The sequence below is a fragment of the Rhododendron vialii genome, chromosome 6a, assembly GCF_030253575.1.
Source record: "Rhododendron vialii isolate Sample 1 chromosome 6a, ASM3025357v1".
NCBI lineage: Eukaryota > Viridiplantae > Streptophyta > Magnoliopsida > Ericales > Ericaceae > Rhododendron > Rhododendron vialii.
The window spans coordinates 9,127,231-9,143,636 of record NC_080562.1 but is presented as its reverse complement, the minus strand read 5'-3'; positions in this window follow the sequence as shown (position 1 = coordinate 9,143,636).

Here is a 16,406-nt window from a genome sequence, read left to right as displayed (position 1 = left end):
TGATCAAAGACTTGAAACAATCGATTGAGACAAATCAAAAGCTAAGAAAATTTTCAGAGATCATGGAATCTTCTGCATGTGTTCTTTTTTGCTTTTTTTCTCTCCATATCTTTTTGTCGGATGATTAAAAGTCAGAGTTATAAGATCTAGTGGGGTTTAGTGGATATGAAAAGTCCAGTGGTTTTCTTAGATGCAGAAAGTGATCGATTTCACATTAAAAGGATTTTGATTTGTTTACAGTATTGTTTTCATCGTGCGTTAAAAGAAGAAGTAAGACTCCTTGACTCCATCACTTATAATAAAACTTAAAAAGCATCAATCGTGCTGGTCCCGACATTTGGGTTGCCCAAGTCCAACTTTCCGCTTGGTTGCCCACTAGTGTTAAGTTTTTTTAAAAAAAACGGACATACAAGCAAAAAAAAAAAAGAACAAAAACAAGACTATATTGTCCATTTAGCTCGAATTACATCACCCGGGTATAGTGCTTTATAATTAACACGATTCTATTCAAAGAAAATAAATTCTCCTTGCATTTTTTGAAGCAAATTCTTCAATTACTAGATCATCATACTTTAACTTATCCAAGTACTTATTTTCAATTGATATCAAAGTCAATCCACTTAATCTCTCATGTGACATGATAGTCTAAAAATAAGTTTTTATCAACTTCAACTTCGAAAAATTCCTCTCAGCCAAAGCAACTATGATCGAAATAGTCAACAAAATCCGATAAGCAACCCAAACCATTTGGAAACCGCCATCTTTCCAATAAGACCTTATTTATCAAGGATGTCGATCGATTTTGTTACTTATCCCGGCAATATTGTTTTCAAATGTCTAAGTTTTTGGAATAACTTCTTTCCGTGAATATCAACATGTTGATTGTATTCCAAGAAAGTTTGGTGCAATGCTCCATCAATTGCTCTTCAACAACACTCTTGAATTTCACGTTAAACAAAAATCCAACGATTGCTTCATAAAGTTCAAATTGCTCAAACCGGTCCTTAAGTGATGCAAGAGCTTGATCTATGACGTTGAGGAAATAAGAAAATTTTAAACGATCTTCCGGTGATAGACTTTTATTGGCATCATCTCCCACATTCTCATCAAATTGCTTCTTTCTTTGAACAACTCTTCTTTTCTTTTTCTTTTTTTTTGCAAATACCGGTTCAAAACAAAGTTGTGTGCGTGTATGAAATGAATTAGATTTCATACTTATTTTTTCTTATGAATTTATTATGCTCCACTTTAGTCCACTACCACCAACTATACTAATTTTTTTTGTTCCACTAACCAAATAAAAAAAATAAGAAGTTCACTTACCAAGAAAGAGAAATAAAAAGTCTGGTCTTGAAAGATTAGAGAGTAGAGAGAGAACCTTGGGCTTGAATATGCTCTTGAGTCTTGATCAAAACAAAGCAAACAGCTTTGCACAATCCGGCGTTGGCGTTCGGCATTGTTCTTAACTTCTTTACAGAATTAGAGTAAGGGTTTACACTAGGTAAATTTAGGGGCAAATCAGAGTAAGGGTTTCACACAATCCCGTCCCTTCTCGTTTTGGCTATAGTGTCCCCTTTTTTTTTTTTCTTATCTGATAGCCCTCCTAATTTTCTTTCTTAATAATTTTCCCTCCTAATTTTTTTATTTGTAATTTATTCCAGGCATAGAAAACCTCTCTTTGCTCTCCTAATTTTCTTAAGTATCATAATTTTTTTAAGTGGGAGGAAACCCTACATATTTACTTTTTTTTAAAAATTTGTACAAAATTTTTTGGATGATGCCCCTAAATATATTTTTTGCTGAATTTCTATTTTTTTTTTATACATACAAATTTTTTTTTTTGTTGCCCCTTGCCGGGGGTAGCCCGAGCCAGCCCGCTTGCGAGGCTTACCCCATGGCCGACCCTGATCAATCCATACGGGACTTTGCCAGCAATATTAATTTGGAACCCCACAATGAACGGTATGATTGTTCTCTTAAAATTGGTCGAAAGGAATGCTGACCCGAACACTTGAGTTACCAAAACTAAAAAATAAAACTGAAAAGCATGGGTTATTCTTAACATCTTCACATGCATGGAATAGCTCCAATCACTCCGTAGCTGCAGGGCTGACGCAAGATATTCGGAGGCCCGGGGTGGAATCGTGGAGCGGGGCCCTACACATTTTTTTACAATTAATCAACTATGATAGAATTATTTATGTACATAATCATTTCAGTCCATGTTGCTCATAGTAAATGGTTTTGGGTCTCGTGGCTTACATTGTTGCCTTGACTCAGGTTCACCACATAGTAGCTCTAAAATTGCGTAGATGTTATTTTTTGACAAATAAACACCAAAAAAAAAAGACTCGTTAAAGGAAAATTGCTACAACTGTGATTTGAATTCAAGCATACTGTATGGACTTGAATCAAGTCACCATCGAATTATATATTATTTTAAAAAAATCATTAGAAGAGCTAACTATTCGCTCAAAATATACAAAGGACCAAAAAAATAAAAAAAGGAGTACAAACCATCATTAGTGGAAAATAAATAGTAGCAACTGAAGAAGAAGAAGAAGAATTCCCAACACCTCAGCCACATGTCTACTTCCCATTTTTGTCCAGCGATGGGTCTGTTATTATCAGAAAATGAAAGGACATTTGGATCTTTTGAATAGTGTAAGATAAGAAAAAAAGACAAGAGGCCAAAAAGGGAGAATGGGAAAAGGACCTCCAGAGGTCCTTGTAGCTGTTGCTCTCCTTTCATCAAATTTGCAAATGCATTTTTGGAGGATGGGTTTTGGCTTCCCCCCCCCCCCCCCCCCCCCCCCCCCCCCCCCAAAAGTTGAAAATGGAAAAGGAAAATGAAAAAATAGCCTCCCAAACAGCCCCTAGAAGGACTAAGATTCAATTGAAGGGTTGAGATTTAGTTTATCGCTATTGAGTAAACTGTCCACCTTCTTTAACTTAATTACACTACTATCATGAATGTGAGTTTACTCGACAGAAAGTCTAACTGTATAGATTTTGTGCATAGATCACGGTGTGAGGCCCAATACAGGGCTCACACAAACGATCCGAGGCTTCCGAGCTGTTCATTAAATGTAAAATATTTTTTCAAAGAGCCTTCCAAAAAGCAGCTTAATCCAATAATATAGGTGCTTGATTCAAATATCTAACTTTTCATTTAGATTTTAAGATAATGAGAAGTTAAATGATTGGATCGAACACCTATAGATATCCCAATCATCTAACTTTTCAATCTAGGGATTAATTTATCTTAATGTTCTGCCCTCTTTTATCTCTTCTCACTTATCTAATGATAATGAAGTGGTATCAATTATACCCAAAGGACTGTGACAAGTTCAATTTAAATGTTCCTTTCTTTCTTTACCCAAAAAATGAAAAGAAGAGGAAAAACCACTAGAATCCAAAAAGTAGAGAAGCTAGAGATCAGTAACGCTATGGTGCCATATCGATCGGAAGCTGAAAACTGGACATCATATAATACATCTCTGGATTTGAAAGCCGGTCAAAGACTTAAAACAATCGAGACAAATCAAAAGCTAGGAAATTTTCAGAGATCATGAAATCTTCTGTGTTCTTATGTGCTTCTCCTCTCCCTTTCTTTTTGTCGGATGATTAGAATTCAAAGTTATAAAATCTAATGGGGTTTAGTTGTTTTCTTAGATGCAGAAAGTGATCGATTGCACATTACGGACTTTAATTTGTTTATGGTTTTGTTTTCATCGTGCGTTAAAAAAGAAGACTCCTTGACCCCATCAATTAAAACTTAAAAAGCGTCAGTCCAAACGGAATTTTGTCGGCTGCCCTAGGTGGAATCGGGGAGCGGGGCCCTACACATTTTTTACAATTAATCAACTATGATAGAATTATTTATGTACATAATCATTTCAGTCCATGTTGCTCATAGTAAATGGTTTTGGGTCTAGTGGCTTATATTGTTGCCTTGACTCAGGTTCACCACATAGTAGCTCTAAAATTGCGTAGATGTTATTTTTTGACAAATAAACACAACAAAAAAAAAAAGAAAGAAAGAGAGACTCGTTAAAGGAAAATTGCTACAACTGTGATTTGAACTCAGGAATACTGTATGGACTTGAATCAAGTCACCATCGAATTATATATTATTTTTTAGAAAAATCATTAAAAGAAAAAAAGAAGAAGAAGAAAAATTCCCAACACTTCAGCCACATGTCCACATCCCATTTTTGTACAGTGATGGGTTTGTTATTATCAGAGAGAAAATGAAAGGACATTTGGATCTTCGAATAGTACAAGATAAGAAAAAAAGACAAAAGGCAAAAAAGAGAGAATGGGAAAAGGACCTCCAAAGGTCCTTGTAGCTGTTGCTCTCCTTTCGTCAAATTTGCAAATGCATTTTTTGAGGTTGGGCTTTGGCTTGTCTCCCCCTTATAGAGCCTGTCATTACTTTTCGGAGGCTTCAAGCGAAAATTAAAAATATGGCATCTTTTATTGGACTATAATAAGGGATAAAAATATAGGAGGTGCTTTTACAATTTAGAATTTTTTGGAGGCCCACAACTTACTTTAGCTCAGGGACGGCTCTGCCCCTGAACACCCAAAAGCTGAAAAGTTAAAAATGGGAATGGGAAATATAGCCTCCCAAACAGCCCCTTAGAAGGACTAAGATTCAATTGAAGGGTTGAGGTTATCGCTTTTGAGTAAACTGTCCACCCTCTTTAACTTAATTACACTACTATCATGAATGTGAGTTTACTCAACAGAAAGTTTAACTGTATAGATTTTGTGCATAGATCACAGTGTGAGCCCACTACAGGGCTTGATAAGCACCTAAAAATACATATTCTTGGTGCTTAAGTCCTCTAGTATGTTGTGTTTATACATATATGTTGTCGTTTTTATGCGATATTGCACGTAAGATAAATTTTTGTGTGTTTAAGGTAATTCGTATAAATAAGGCGTGTTTGAACGCCAAAGAATGCTCCGGGTACAACCAAGTATTCAAGGCCATGTGCCACCACGTGGTGGTGCCCGAAAAGTCATGAAGAGATGGTTTGGAGGTTGCTCGAGTCACCCAAAGGTCAAAGGAATTGAAGGACATGTGAGGATTTTACCAAAGCAACTTATCTTCCGACCAGCTGAGGATAGAATTATCATATCTTTTGATGTACAAATTACTTTTGATCCAAACCACTTGGGTTAGAAAGTAGACTCAACGAGCTTTCCAATGGTCCAAAGAACACCCAAATTCGAGTTCGAGAGTATCCGGAGCGAGCCCGCGAAATTGCCCAAAAAATCTGTCAAGCTTGTACCGGTACTGGCCAACTCCCAGTACCGGTATAGGGTGTCCAGAGATCAATTTTTCCGGCCGTTTGAAGGCCTTGTACCGGTATTGAGGGATTTCCAATACCGGTACAGCCTAGGAAAATCTGTAGATTTTTGGTTAACTTTTCAACCTTCTATTTATAGGAAGTTTCTACTTGTGGAATGTTCTTAGGATATTTTAGGGACCTTTTGATCTTTTGTAAGGAATATTTTGCAAGCTCTATAAATAGGCTTGTATGTCTTTTATAAAATGGATGGCCATTTCTAGTCTTTTTTAGGCATAAGTCTTTCTTGCTTTCCTAGGAACTCCATTGTCATCTTTAAGCTTTCTAGGTTAATTTCTTCAAGAACACTTGTAAATTTTTCTTGTTTGTTAATTTCTCGTTTATTAAAGTTGCTTATACGAACTAAATCTTTGCATAAATTAAGTTTATTTACGTTTTCTTCGATTAAATCTTTCTCGCTCCATTTTCTTACCATATCTAATCTTTTAGCTATGTGTGAGTAGTTTCTTGGCTAAGTCTTGGATTAATCTTTCCCGAGGGCTTAGGTGGTTATGTGGTTCTCAAACCTTTGGGCTTAAAATTATGATTTTTGGAATTAAGGTAACCTAGCCATTTTGGTCTAAGCGATGGGTGTTAACTATTTGATATGTCGTTTAGTCAAGCGGTTTTGGCAAGCGGCATACTGAGGGCTTGTGGCCTCCTACGTGTTAAATACATTAGCAAAAATATGTCAGTTTAGTTCCGCTTAATCACATCTTTTAATAATCGTAGTCGTTAAAGCTAAATCCTCCGAGTGTAAGCACGCGGTCGTGACTCTCACTTGAGTTATATTCGAAAACCGATAACGGCCTTTGTTAAGGGATAGATGATCCCTAGACTTACCTCTTTTAGTTTATAAAGCACTTTTCTAGTCTTTTTCTTTGGCATTTCTGTAACGACCCGGATGTTTGACCCAAATTTTTTTTACTAAATATAATATTATTAGAATTATTTTCCTTAATGCAATTCTTTTTTTTTTAAATACAATTATGCATACAATATATACATGCATTCTTTTTTAAATTTTCCTACACATACATGCGTACATGCACACTCCTTCTTCTCCCTCACCTCAAACTCTTTCCGTCTCTCCGTCTCCTACTCAGTCTCTACTTCCTCCCTAACCCTAAAACCAAGCCAAATTCGTCCATTCCAAATCCCATGAACCCAACCCTATTAAATTCACTCTTATTCTCTTTCACCAAAATTTTTCTATAAATACCCCACCCCATTGACCCACGAAATTTACACCACAATATTCCCCACGTCCCACCAGTCCAAAAGAGAGAGAAAAAGCAGAGAAAACCAAGTTTCAATCAATGGAGTTTTAGAGAGAAAGAAATAGAGAGAAAAGTGAGTTTCGTACCAAGACCCAACCGAAACTCAATCCGACCATTCCAATCTCTTCCTTCTACTCCTAGCATCACCAAGCATCGTCCAATTTGGTTTCAAAGTCTCCCGATCAAAAAAAATCCGAAGTCTTCTTTCCCAAAATTCAAGATTCGTTCTTAAATCAATTCGATCCGATTAAAGGTATTATAATTCATTCTAACCTCTTCTCTAAGTATATTAAGTGTTTATATGATTAACCCTATGTACCGAACGGAAAAAATATAATTTACCGCGCGTTTTCTGTTGTATTCACCAATGTGATATTATTTTTGAGCTCGACACTTTCTTTGTAATTATTTACGAAGCAGATATTCTTTCTGATATTTATTTTACAATCGGTCTGATATTAATATTATGAATAACTACTGATATGATATTATTTTTCTTACAATATAATATCAACTTAGTATAAAACGGGTATTAATTATATCAGTTTAATTTATCTGATAGCTTTAGTTGGTTTTAAATGTTTCGAAACAACTTTGCGACCTTCCAAACCTTATTTTTGACACCCAAACTATTTTTCCTAGACTTTTCACATCTCAAAGATCATAACTTGTTAAGAGCATATTTTTTTGTTTTTAATTATCTATTTATTGAATTATTTATTAGTTATCTTTTAAAGTTTACTAACGAAAAATCTTTGCGACCTTCCAAACAACGTTTTAACACCCAAACTAATTTTTCCAAGACTCCTAGCATCTCAAAGATTATATCTTGTTAAATTAATATTTTTTTTATTTAAATTACGATTTATTGTTATTTCTATAGCATTTACAATCAAAAATTCCTTACGACCTTATAAACCTTATTATAAATTCTCAAATAATTTTATTTAGACTCCTTACCTTCCAAATATGAAACGTTGTTAACCTCGATCTATCTTATTTATTAAATAATTTATTATATATTTATTTTACTTTTGACAACTTTTATTAATCTTTTTATTTAAAATAATCTCGCGACCTTCCGAACTAAACTTTTGGCACTCAACTAATTGTATAGGACCTTTAGGACTCTTATTAAGGTCATGATAAATATTTCAATATTTTTATCTAATTAATGTATTTAATTAGTTTTTAATTAATCTATTATCTTAGAATTAATTAATAAGAGCCCAGAAAATTTTTCTTTTAAAACTCTTACTTGATTATTGACATTGTGACCATACAAGATTAAGGGCAACGGTCCATCCATAAAAAGTTGCGTGATTTCATTATCTAGTAATTGTTTTAATTATTATTGATTAATCGCATATTGTGCCGATACTTGATTTGGATGCTAGATTGGACCCTAGAGATATGGGGTGGTATCGCAAAATAAAATTCATCTAGACGATGCTAGATAATGGATAAACTGAAAAGTTTTTATTTTTTTTAGATTGCCTGCAGGCGGAATTTTGAGATGTGATGAGTTGGATGTGATGGTTTGAGACTGGCAAAGTAAGCCCAGTGTTGATTGATGAATTGAAACTGGCGGGAGTCCAATGATGATATAAAACCTGGCAAAGTAAGGCCAGTGATGTTTTGATAAAACCTGGCAAAGTAAGCCCAGTGATGTTTTGATAAAACTTGGCGGATAGGGCCAGAGTTATTTTTTGATGATAAAACCTAGCAAAGTAAGCCCAGTGATGTTTTGATAAAACCTGGTGGATGGGGCCAGAGTTGTTTTCTGATGATAAAACCTGGCAAAGTAAACCCAGTGATGTTTTGATAAAACCTGGTGGATAGGGCCAGAGTTATTTTCTGATGATAAAACCTGGCTGGTGGTCCAGCGATATTTTGCGATAGTAAAACCTGGCGGTGGTCCAGTGATATTTTTTGATGATAAAACCTGGCGGTGGTCCAGTGATATTTTCTGATGATAAAACCTGGCGGCGGTCCAGCGATGTTTGTGATGATAAAACCTGGCGGTGGTCCAGTGATATTTCCTGATGATAAAACCTGGCAAAGTAAGCCCAGTGATGAATGATGATTGGCAAAGTAAATCCAATGACGAATTGAGACTGGCAAAGTAAGCCCAGTAATGAATGTGATGATTGTGAAGTGGTGTATAAGATAAGCGAACCCTAATTGTGATTCGTGCATGATAAGCTTTCCCCTTGTTGTAGTGATTGGAGTGCACACACTCGGTATATTTGCGACAGCAAAGGGAAGTGATCTCATGGAACCGAGCATGGCTAGCGGTTAGGGAGGAAAGATCCCGTGGAGGAGATCTTAGATCGCACGATAGGATAATGGATAGTAATAAATCAATTTATGTGAAAAATCTTTGTTTTACTTCTTCGTACCATATTTATCCTGCTGCGTGCTAACTGTATAATAAGAGGGGTAGTTGGGTTGGATTATTCTACTAGGTGATTTATCACTCACGGATACGTCTGTATCCTGGCAAATCGTTTGCTTCGGCGATCAATTTGCCAGTAGGTGCAGGATTCAATGGAGAGGATTCAAAGATGTTGCAGTTCAATACGGAAAGAATATCAAGAATGAAGATCGAGTATGTTTCGGATTTGTATCAAGCCTAGAGTCAGCTCTAAAATTAATGTATTTTGAATCAGTAAATTTATCTTGTGACTGTAATAGCTAAATTTTATTTTGAAAAATTATATTTATTTAGCAAATTTTCTTAAAATTTTATTTTATTTTGCTTCCGAAAAGTCGTGGCGTTACAATTTCCACCTTTCAAAGTAAAACCAAGTTGGCCATCTTAAATGCTGCAATCCACCGTATTAAACCTACAATCCGACTAAACTATTTTCGATTCTCTGTGGGTACGATCCCGGACTTTCCGATTATTATGCTATCGACAACCTAACCCTACACTTGGGGTTTCCAACCTTATATTTGAAGGCGAGGTTGTGGCGTAAGCAGGGCTCACACAAACTATTCGAGCTGTTCATTAAATGTAAAATATTTTTTTGAAGAGACATCAAAAAATCAACTCAATCCAATAATATAGGTGCTCGATTAAAATATCAAACTTTTCATTCAGATTCAGGATAATGAGAAGTTAAATGATTGGATCGAGCACTTATAGGTATTCAATCATCTAACTTTCCAATCTAGGGATTAATGAATTTTAATGTTCTGCCCTCTTTTATCTCTTCTCACTTGTCTAATGATAATGAAGGGGTATCAATTATACCCAAGGACTGTGACAAGTTTAATTTAAATGTTCCTTTCTTTACCAAAAAATGAAAAGAAGAGGGAAAACCACTAGAATCCAAAAAGTAGAGAAGCCAGAGATCAGTAATGTTATGATGATCATATCAGAAACTGAAAACTGGGCATCATATAATACATCTCTGGATTTGAATGCTGATCAAAGACTTAAAATAATCGAGACAAATCAAAAGCTAGGAAATTTTCAGAGATCACGAAATCTTCTGTGTTCTTGTGTGCTTTTTCTCTCCATTTCTTTTTGTCGGGTGATTAGAATTCAAAGTTATAAAATCTAGTGGGGTTTTGTTGTTTTCTTAGATGCTGAAAGTGATCGACTGCACATTAAGGACTTTAATTTGTTTATGGTTTTGTTTTCATCGTGCGTTAAAAAAGAAATAAGACTCCTTGACCCCATCATTTAAAACTTAAAAAAGCCTCAGTCCAAAAGGAATTTTGTCGGCTATAATTTGGATCCCCATAGTGGACTGTATGATTGGTCCCTCTAATTGGTTGAGAGGAATGCTGACACGAACAACTCTAAGTTACCAAAAATAAAAAAATAAAACAGAAAAAGCATGGGTTATTCTTAACTTAACATTTTCAGATGCATGGAACAGCTCCTGGATTGAGTAACATGAGCGACTCCAATCACTCCATACTGCAAGATCGGCCTAAGATATTTGGAGGCCTTGAACGAAACGTGAAGCGGGACCTTACATATTTTTTCAATTAAACCACTATAATAGAATTATTATGTATATAATCACTTCAGTCCAAGTTGGTCATAAAAAATGGTTTGGGTCCGGTGGCTTAGGCTTTTTTTCCTTTTTTGTCCCCAAAGTATTAGCGAGTTGCTAATTTGGTCCCCAATGTATGAATTTAGTCAATTTAGTCCCCAACGTTTAAAATGTGTGCCAAAATGGTCTTCCTCCCCAATGGCATTTGCCTCTTCCGTCAAAAGGGGGGGGCATGAATGGTATTTCACCCCCTTTACACGTAACTTATGCCTAGTTTGGCATTATAAGCCAAACGGCTTACTTTTTTGGACAAAAAAATTGCATTTGTTAGTTTTTCGTCTATTTTTTGAGAATATTGCTTCTTCATGATGAGAATAGTCTAAAAAGTAAAAAAATTATGATTGAAATCTATTTTTTTAAAGAAGAAAAAATTGGCTTATCGGCTTTTTTTTGTCTTTATTAAAAAAAGATTGGGTTTGATTGTAATTTTTTTTAGTTTTCAAATTCCTCTTGTCATGAAGAAGCAATAATCCTTAAAAAATTGACAAAAAACTAACAAATGTGATTTTTTTTTTTGAACAAGGACAATAAACAAGTCAACAAAAAAAATCATGGGTAAATAAAATTCCTCTCTTTGTGTTTTCTTTTGAGTGGTACAATCTATATAAGAGGTGGGGGATGACATTTGGCGGGAAAAAGCTCTCCATGAGAAGGAAACGTGTACAGGGGTGAAATACCATTCATGCCCCCCTTTTGACGGAAGAGGCAAACGCTGTTGGGGAGGAGGACCATTTTGGCACACATTTTAAACGTTGGGGACCAAATTGGCTAAATTCATACATTGAGGACCAAATTGGCAACTTGCTAATACTTTAGAGACTAAAAAGGCAAAAAAGCCGGTGGCTTACTTTGTTGCCTTGACTCGGGTTTAACACATAGTAGTCAGCTTTAAAATTTCGTAGATGTTATTTTTTGACAAATAAACACAAAAAAAGAAAATAAAATAAAAGACTCATTTAAGGGAAAGTGCAAAAGCTGTGATTTGAACTGTAGTCATACCTGAAAGAGAAAATCTCACGTAGGCACTTGATCTTTCACAAAAATTACACATAAATATTTGACATTTCTTAAATTTCATATAAATACATGAGCTTTCTAAAAACTCATCAATTCAACACCTGCCGTCACCCCTACGTCTAAAACCAAACGGAAAAAAAGTTAATTTTAGGGGGATGAAAACAATTGATGCTTCGGATCAACTGGACTGCAACGGCTTTCTCGGACCTCTTCACCGGAACCCTAATTCGTCGTCGGAACTCTACTCTGCAAAATAGATAGGGGGTGAGCGCACCTTTGCCTCTCGTGGCAAAGGCCCTTCGATGCCTGAGTTAGTATCACGTACTAGCAGTCAAATCCTAATTCTCAGTAGAAAAGCAATAAGAATGCAGTGTATTGCGTACATTTTACCTCTAGGTTTACTCTGCTTATATAGACATTCATATGCTTAGTGTCCAAGCATTCCTATTGCCATAGGATTCCCAACTCGTATAGGAAACTCAGGATATCAAGGATTTTCGTTTCCTTTATCAGCTCATTAGAAAATAGTCCTTTTAGGATTCTTTTTCATTACTGACCGAACATTCCATTCTCATTCGGTATCTTTCTCAGACCCTATATTCTCGGGATCTTATTCCTTAACGGAATATCACTGTTTCTGGATTCTTCCAGAATGTTCCCTATGCTCCAATACTTGACTGAGGTTCTTTCTTTTGTTCGGCCATCTCGTTGCCGAACAGAATTCCTGGACCAGATACTTCACATGTAACTTGGTCCTAACGTAATCAGAATGTCTCTAACTGTCGAACAGTTAGTTCATAGCCATGACTTCTCATATTATTGGCCCTTAATTTGTCGAACAGACTGCATGGATCAATGACTTCCCATATCATTGGTCCATATCGCTGTTCACCAAACTGCCCGGCAGTAAGTCCTGTCGTACTTACCACGTGCTCCCGAATATCACGTGTTCGGCAACAAAATGTATGTTCTCGGGAATACCTCCCTACAGTTAAGTGTTCTAATTTTTTATTTGTTTGAACCAGTGCGAAAATCTTATTTTTCTGATCATTTTATCCTAAAGAATCATAATTAATTTTTGACTCTAAAATTTTTGTTAGTCAGCTCTAATATAGTCGTAGAATCAAATATATCTTAGGGCTAACTAACGAGAGCCTTAGAGTCAAAAATTAATTATGACCCTTTAGAATAAAATGATCAGAGAAATAAGATTTTCACATCGGTTCAAAGAATTGAAAATTGGAGCAATTAATTTTTCAACCATGTATAGACCGTTTATATATTAAAAAATATGATTAAAAAATTAAGTGCTCCAATTTTCAATCCATTTAAACCGATACGAAGATCGTATTTCTCAGATCATTTTATCCTATAGAATCATAATTAATTTTTTACTCTAAAGCTCTCGTTAGTCAATCCTAAGAAAATCGTAAAATTAAATATCTCTTAGAGCTAATTAACGAGAGGGCCTTAGAAACAGTTGTGAGACTATATTATATACCTTAACAGGAGGCACATATGATTTAACCTTGAAGAAAGTCCAATTATTGAGACTCAATTATTAAGTCCTCAAAAGAAACAGTTGGTCAAGAGCCTCAAAAGTCACCAGACTCAAAATCCTTTTAGAAAGTACCATTAACAGTTTGAATTCAACATTTGACAATTAGGGCCTGTTAGGCCTCCTTTTCTACTTATCAGAGGAGATGATGTCTCCATCGCTGCATTAACGTTTGCGAGTTTATGAAAGTGTCCGAGGGGTTGTTCCGGTTTTTCCAAAAAATACTTTTTGAAAGAGGGTAATTTTAAGTTTAAAAATTATGTATTTATGTAAATAATTTTTCTATCAATATGGATCTTGATCTTTTATACGGTACAAAAAAATTAAAAAATTATTTTTCATTTTTATTATATTTAAACTTAAAAATAAAATAAAATAAACTTTTAAAAAAGAACCTAAACTAGAACGGGGCCTGAGAGTGGTAAAAAGTTGGCGCCACCTAATTTATGAATTATGATAATACTTCCGTTTCAAAATGTCGTACCCAATGGATAAGATGCTCTGCACTAAGGTAAAGTTTAAGCGTCCAAATGAGAAGAACTATACCAAGATGGCAAATTTTAGCAGATATAGGTTTAAAGACAAATAACAACTGGATTGGATTTGTCAGGTTTGGGATTACTGGTTAAATTTGGGGAAGTACTGATTTTGAGGATCAGTTCAATTCAATTATTGATTAAAGTAAAAACCCGATGCATATCAGAGACGTTCATCATTTGTCTGTCTTCTCACTGTGGGAATTCGATCTCAAACATGTAAACGTGTTCATTTAATGTGCCAATTGCCAACCATGGAAGTCTTTAATTTGCGGAAAATGCTAAAAACGATCTATTGGACAGTCGTTAAGGTTTAAAAATGTATATTTAAATTTGTTAGGCGTGAATAAAAATGTGTGAAAATATATTTAAAAAATGTAAAAAAAAAAATTTGCATTGATATATGTGTTTTATTTCTCCTTTTCGAATCTTATTGACATTCCAATGGGCAAGGACACTTAATTCCCACGCAGTGCCCACATGTAATTTGTCTTTTTGTTGGTGATTAGATATCTAAAATATTTACTCTTGATGGGCCATGCTTCTATGAGCTGGCTACTAGTATATCAGTTGATATCCGCTTGTCGGTTTATCAACTATTCTAGTTCAACCCATCAACAATAGTATTTGACATTCTTCTGTAGAATTTTTTTATAACTCAGATGTTTCGATCAATTTACGTATATTATTAATTTTGAAGGACCAATACCGGCCACCACTCACTTGCTTTGAACTCCAAATCCTATAGGAGTTCAACTTGTAATCTTAGCTTGTAAAGTTACTCAAATCATTAACTAACTGTTCGGGAGACCTTGGGCTTTCGCTTAGTAGTCTTTTCTTTTGGGTTTGAGTTTCAAGAATGAGGATGTGGATTCGAGCTGATGGAGCAGTGGTCGGCCCTAATATAGCTAACTAATATACTGAAATACATTCTACAATGTGGGGGAAAAAACTAATTGTTCTGGTTGGCGAAAATTACATCACTTTATCCCAAGAAAATCAACCTTCTTCTAAGAGCATCTCCAACCCGGCCAACCTTCTCCAAATCTTCATTTTGGAGGACCAAACTACTGTTTTGTAATTTAAAGGGTTTTTACTATTCATAACAATTACAACCCGATACTATAGTTCTTCCTTTATATGTATTTTAAAAAACTCACTCCAAATCTCAAATTTCATCACTTTCCCTCCAAAATTCAAATGATCATATTTCTATTTTTATGAATAAAATACTCAAGATTGGTCTTATTTTAAAGATATTGTAAATATCTTTTGATTAGTACCAATTTTACAAAAGATAAATGAACCAAAACAAATTTGACGATTAAAATGGGATATGAAAAAGGATGAATAGGAAAATAGAGGAGATCCACCATAAATTTTTGGTAGTCCAAATATGGAGGATGAAAATCAATCTTCTTTATGAAAGTTGATAGTATGACAAATGAAGGTAATATGCATCAAGCCAAAAATATGATAAGTCTTTGAGACAATTTAACCTCTTACTTGGGATTTCTCGGCTAAATAAGTTTGGATCACAAATTTTTTTACTTTTTCGATTTTTTTCGTCGAGACGAATAAAAAATTCACAAAAATTTAACGCGAAACTACATAACAAATACAAAAAATATTTGAATAAAAATAAAAATAAAAGGCAAAATAGCTTATTTAGGCAAACCATATACCCTTAAGTTAGTACTAAAAGTTAACTTGAATCTGTGAGACTGTGAACCCCACTATCCAAAAAAAATGTTAATGGCTGACCATGGCGTAGGGTATACTAGTAAAGCAATATTATCCACGTGCTGAATGAATTGTGTGGAAGAGAATGGGGTACGTAATACTATATATATTCAAGAGGTGAAAGTCGATCGGCGGCTTATTTATTACTCACTCCCTTCCTATTAAATTATTTACTACTATTTTATACGTATTTTTAATAATTTATATTTCTTAATATATATTATTAAAAATATGTAATATGAATCTTATTTGATAGATTTTATTTTTTTTACAAAATAATGATTTCAAAAATATATACTAACATAATATATATTGAGAAATATAAATTGTTAAAAATACACGTAAAATCGTATTGAACAATTAAATAGGAACGGAAATAATTTGGAGGAGTGGGGTTTCCGTGGCCTTCTGACTTTCTCCGCTACACGACATACTCATGAAGTGATTTGCCGCCTGCTTTTTAGAGCTAATAAAGTGGAACAAGTGCCCCCCCTCCACTGCTTTTGGTGGTTTGGCTTCCAAATCACCTAGCTAGCTAGCTTACTACTGTAGTACCATGCATGAATTCATTGCTTGCTTCCCCAATATTGCTCTTTTTGTTCTTTTCCCCCGCCCCTTCTTTTAATGCAGATTTTCTCTCTTTTTCCGTTATCAGTCTCTTCAGTGTGAGTTTTTTTTTTTCCCAATATATTATACATTAATGGATATTAGTGGAGAGTGTTAGAATTAGCACAGAGGGGTCTAGAGACTATTCATTAGATTTTTTAGAGGATTCCAACCTAAAATCAATTGGCAAAGAGTGGAGAGGCCACCCCGGCTCATATAGTACTAATTTTAGA